Source organism: Chinchilla lanigera, unplaced genomic scaffold (genome assembly GCF_000276665.1).
Source record: "Chinchilla lanigera isolate Chin_1 unplaced genomic scaffold, ChiLan1.0 scaffold00059, whole genome shotgun sequence".
Classification (NCBI taxonomy): domain Eukaryota; kingdom Metazoa; phylum Chordata; class Mammalia; order Rodentia; family Chinchillidae; genus Chinchilla; species Chinchilla lanigera.
In genome coordinates, this window is record NW_004955460.1 from 10652587 (window position 1) to 10658104 (window position 5518).

Below are 5518 nucleotides of genomic sequence, written 5' to 3' on the forward strand. Positions count from 1 at the left end.
CTCTGTATGTCTTATTACTTTTATTGGTACTGAGACAAAATACCCAACATCCACAAGTTAAAGGAGAAAAAGGACCAGGGATATAGCTCAGTGACGGCTACATAGTGAGCTCAAGGTCAGCCCGCATGACGTAAGACCTGGTCTCACAAAAAAAAAAAAAAAAAAAAAAAAAAAAAAAAAAAAGAAGAACAAGAAAGATTTCTTTCAGCTCACAGCTTATAGGAGTTTCAGTCCATAGCTGGTTCTAAGGCAGAGTATCATGGCAGCATGGGAGAAGGACACCATAGAGAAGAAACAGTTCATGACAGGGCAGGCAGGAGGCACCAAGCAGCACCAAGCAGCAAGCCTCCTTTTCCCTTTTATCCCATTCAGGCTACAAACCTTTTGGTTGGTGCCACCCACACCCAGCAGCGGAGGAGGAAGGTGAGGGGGCTTCCCATTGCCCACAATCAGAACTATGATAAAACAATTAGTGGACTAATGCAGCACCACACACCCTTAATCCTAGCATCATACCTTTAATCCACATTCACATACCCTGGCTACAGAAACCTACAGAAAACCCACCTATGAACCTATGAAGCTTTGGAGGGACATCTGGATACCAGCCATGGCACTACACTAGTAATAAAGTCCAGTATAAGCACTCACAAACCTCACCATCAAACAAAACAAACAAAAAACAACAGGCACCTCAGAATACAGGACAATAAAGTACCTCCCCCAAATCCCAATTCCTACAAATCCAAATGGGGCATAGAGTGGGTGAATACTATACAGATAACAGAGAATGTTAAAAAACAGATCAAAGAGGTATTAAGTAGGATCTCATAAAAGAGAGCTAAACACATAATGGAAGTAATAACCAAAATGTTCAAGGAGCTTTCTAAAGACACTAATAAAAAGCTGGCTGAGTGAAACAAAATGATATAAAACATGAATGACCAGCTTAGAAAAGCATTAGCATCGATGCAAAGGTTTTAATCAGAAATCCAGGAGATTGAAAATTATATTAAAAGTATGGGCACCAGAAGCAACCAACATGAGGACAGAATTTCAGAATTAGAGGACATGGATGCCTTCAAAGATCATCTACTCAATGATAACTTAAACACAACAAGAGAACATGAGAAATAGATCTAACAGCTGCAAGGCAATGTACAGAAGAGTAACCTAAAAGTAATTGGGATAAGTGAAAAATCAGATGACAGCACAAAAGGCATAAAAAAAAAAACCTGTTCACAGAAATAATAGCAGAAAACTTCCCAAGTATAGGGAAAGAAACAAACATACATATAAATGAGGCATATAGAACCCCAAATAGCCATGAACAAAAAACCTCTCCAAGTGACATCATAGCCTTTTGAAGAAACTTGCCCCAGCCCTGCAAGCCCTTGTAAGCATTGACTAATACAAGAAACTATGTAAAACTCTTGAAAACATAGGCATAGGCAAGGACTTTCTGAACAGAACCCAGCTGTACAAGAAATAATGCCAAGAATCAACAAATGAGGTTATATCAAATTAAAAACTTCTACACAGCAAAAGAAACAGTGAAAAGAATGAAGGGATAACCTATAGAATGGGGAAGAAATTTGCTAGCTGCTCCTCAAAGGACTAATATTTACAGTGTATAAAAAACTCAAGAAAATATACCCCCCTCAATTTAAAGACCCAATCAAAAAGTGATCATCTGACATGAATAGATATTTCTCAGGCAAAGAAGTACAAACAGCCAATAAGTAAATGAAAGTGTTCCTAATTCCTGGCCATACAAGAAAGGCAAATTAGGGTAACACTGAGATTCCATCTCACTCCAGAAAGAATGGCTATCATCAAAATATCAAAAAACAGATGCAGTAGAGATGATGCAGGAAAAGGAACACTTCCTCCTTGTTGGTGGGAGTGTAACCTGGTATAACTGTTGCAGAATCTGTACCAAGCTAGATGGAAAATGCTTTGCACCAAGGAGTTGGAAGGCAACTTTTATTTACGCTGGCAGACTGGTGAGAATTAGGTCCAAATCACCAGCTCTGGCTTAGAGTAAAATCGCAACTTACATACATTTTGTAAGCGGGAAGTAGAGTCGATAATGGGTTAGTGTATAATTGGTTACATATATTTGGTCACACGTTGTCAGGCAGATGTGTCTGGGGCAGGTTCAATTAGAGGGGGTCATTCATCAGGAGGCAGGAAGGTTTCAGGGAAGTCAGCGTCCAGGCAAGAGGGTAAGATTTATTGTGACCTTGACAGGCCTAGTGTGTCTCAGGTAGATAGTCCTTGAAACAGGCTAGCAGAGCAGGATATGTGTGCAGGCTATTGTGCAGCTGGTTAGACAGAGCTGAGTCAAATTATCTCTGAGTTGCAGCTATGTAGTTAGCCAAGGCTGGCTGAGTCTGGGGTGGTCCAATTATGAAGCTACAGCTTCAACATTTTTCTATTATATACATTCCCTCCTGGTTTTTTGTAGGGAAGAGTCTTCCTCAGTTTTAAGAAGCTGATAGGAGGGAGTAGTCCTTAGGAGGAGTTGATGATGTATTGCCTCAAAGCGCTCAGAGAGAAATCAGGTTAGGATGCAAATCACACAGGGACCCAGGAGATGGAGCATCAGAAGGGCCGTTAAAGGCTCAAGTAAGGCTACTGCCTTGAAGGAAAAGAGTCTAGGGAACCTCACCAAGAAGAGACACCCAATCCATCTTTGGCTCTCTCTTTTCTTTTTTTTTTTTTCCTCCGGTACCAGGAGTTGAACTCACTACCTTGTGCTTGCCAGGCAGGTGCTGTGCTGCTGAGATAAATCCCCAGCCCCTTTTGGCCCTCTCTTTAAGGTGCTTTAGCAAGTAGTGGGAGTTTTCCTTGATTATTCCTGAATTTTTAGCATAATAACAACATTCCTCCACTAGGAAAAGACAAGCTCCTCTATGTTGGGTTGTCAGAAGGTCTAAGGCCCAAAGATTTTGTAAAACAACCATGGCTAAAGAATCAGTCTGTTCCTTGAAGGTGTCAATACAGTTTTGAACACTCTGAAAGTCTCTGATTATTTGGTTAGGCAATTGGGTATATTGGCTCTGTCCTAAACCATATGGAAAATGCTTTGCACCAAGGAGTTAGAAGGAACCCACAGGCTATTCCACCCAGGAAGGCAATGCCACAGACGCTCATGTGTTGTGAAGAAAACATGTGGTAGACCCCATTAAAGCATACAAAGAAGATTCCATTGTTTGCCTGAAGTAGGAGCTGGGTCAGGTTATGGAGGCACAGTCTGCTGACATATTTGGAAAACCCTTGTTTCCCAAGAAGCAAGGTAAGCTTCCCATCATTTGAGTTGGGGAAGCTTGAAGCAAGATTGCTGGGGACTGAGTAACACAGATCCAAGAAGCATTTGCAGTTAACCCTAAATCTGGTATGGTAAGGTGGTGAGCAGCATACAGTCAGCAGTCTTCTCCCAGAGTGGGGTCAACCGGCTGGAGAACAGCATGAGTCCCATTAGCCACTGTAACAGGTCTGGAGGTAGTGGGGAGATATCTCTAGCATCATTTTTAGTGTGCTCAGGTTTGAAGTTTGTGAAAACCTTGGTGGTGGGGACTCGAATAGTAGGAATAAAGACCTTTTGAATGTGAACTACCATTGCAGGATCTTTACCTGTGCCATCCACTCGGATGATTAACATGCATACCATTGCCCAGACAGTGTCATTGGGGTTACATACATGATGCTGAGTGGGATTACAGGTGCCCTTCTTGCAGTCTGAGGGGCCTGGGAGCTGAGTGAGGGGATGTCTTCCATTGTAAGGAGGGCTTACCCAGACCTGTCCTACATACCAGTTTCAGGGGTTTTCTTGTCCAGGGCAACATATATTGGCACATTTCCAGCCACGACTGTACCAGTAGTGGATGTTATTACACATAGCAAAAGCATTTTGATCAACTGTTGTGAAAGGGGGTTCTTGCCAACCTTGGCAAACATATTTATTGTTGGTTTGGTAAGTCTGTTCCCAAGTCAGCTCACCTCATCCTGTGTAGTAATTGTTGGTGTCATTGTAGGGACAGGCATCAAAGTACAAAGACACATTAGATTGGTGGGGATCCCACCTAGTATGGTTGGGGAAACTTTGAGTACCACCCAGACAGACTTGGAGACTCCCAGTCTCCTCCCTTAGATACATTACCCAAAGGAAAGTCTTTTAGTCCCAAATCAGAGACACTTGAGGGTGGGCAGTCCAATGGTTATACAAATTAGAAAAGGACAAAAGCAACCTTTTGGGGAACTCTCCAGTCTTCTTGGGTTACAGCCCAGAGTCCCAGGGCAAACATACAGATTAAGGACAGGAAAGGAGCCAGAAACCAAACAGAATAGCAGTTCATCCCGGTGAGCTTCACGGGCAAGGCCTCCGTGAGGAACTCCTGCTAGATCCTGACGGCTGACAGTGATCTCCTTCACCCTCTGCTCCAAGGGCTGGTGCACCAGGTGCTTGAACATCAAGTAGAGAAGTCGCAGTGCAAGCCCCCCTCTCTGCTAATGAGTTCATTGGAAAAGGTGAGGTCGGCATGGGTTCCCATTTCTTGAGCCAGAAGATCCACACAAAAGAAATGGAAAAGAAGACGCCTTCCACGGTGGCAAAGGCCACCTTGTACGTGTCAGTAAGGAGACTGTACATTTCAGAATGTATGTTTTCCATGGCAATCTGGAAGCCATAGACACAGCAGGCTTCTGTAATTTTTTTTTTTTTTTTTTTTTTGGTACTGGGAATTGAACTCAGGACCTTGGGCTTGCCAGACAGGCCCTTATGCTGCTGAGCTATATCCCTGGCCCGTGGACTTCTGTAATTTGAACTTCTTGGCTAAATGGTTCCACCAAATTCTCATTGACTATTGCCATCGCTGGCAGCAAAGAAAGCCAGAATGTGCGATATAAAGTATCTCTCCTCGGGCTTCAGGGCTTCCCAGTGCTGAATGTCTTTGGAAAGATCTACCTCCTCCGCCGTCCAAAATGAGGCCTCGGCTTTCTTACACACGTGCCACATGTGGTGGTATTCCATAGGGAAGACGATGACCCTCCGGGGGTTCTCTCTCAGCAGCAGTTCTTCCTCCTCGCTGGGGGCAAGACCCTTGCTCTTCGGCTTTGCCGGCTCCTGGAAGAGCCTTCGCGCTGCCCTCTTGCTGTCAGCACGGGGGTCCCCCTGAGGGACGGGAGCGTGTTCTCTTGTCTACCAGGCTGAGTTCCTTCAGCTGCGACTGCTGCAACTGCCGCTGGTTGGCTAGAGTGGCAACTGGGTGGGGACGGAGAGCATGGTGCTTGGTGCTTGGTGGCGGCGGAAGAGAAACGGAGCTGGAAACCGTGTTGGAGTCCATGATTCCATCATGCAGAATCCTCTCATATCAAAAGTATACCTCTTTAAACCGGATGTGGTGGTACACTCCTGTAATCCCAGCACATGGGAGGCTGAGGCAGGGGGATCGGTGTGACTTTGAGACCATCCTGGGCTACAAAGTGAGCTCCAGGCCAGCCTGAGCTCCAAAGT

At 44.5% G+C, this 5518-nt stretch overlaps 1 pseudogene; it reads right to left on the reverse strand.

The window, feature by feature from the left end:
* Nucleotides 1-1092: 1092 nt before the first annotated feature.
* On the reverse strand, nucleotides 1093-5348 carry LOC102020535 (annotated as a pseudogene).
* Between the last annotated feature and the right edge of the window lie 170 nt (nucleotides 5349-5518).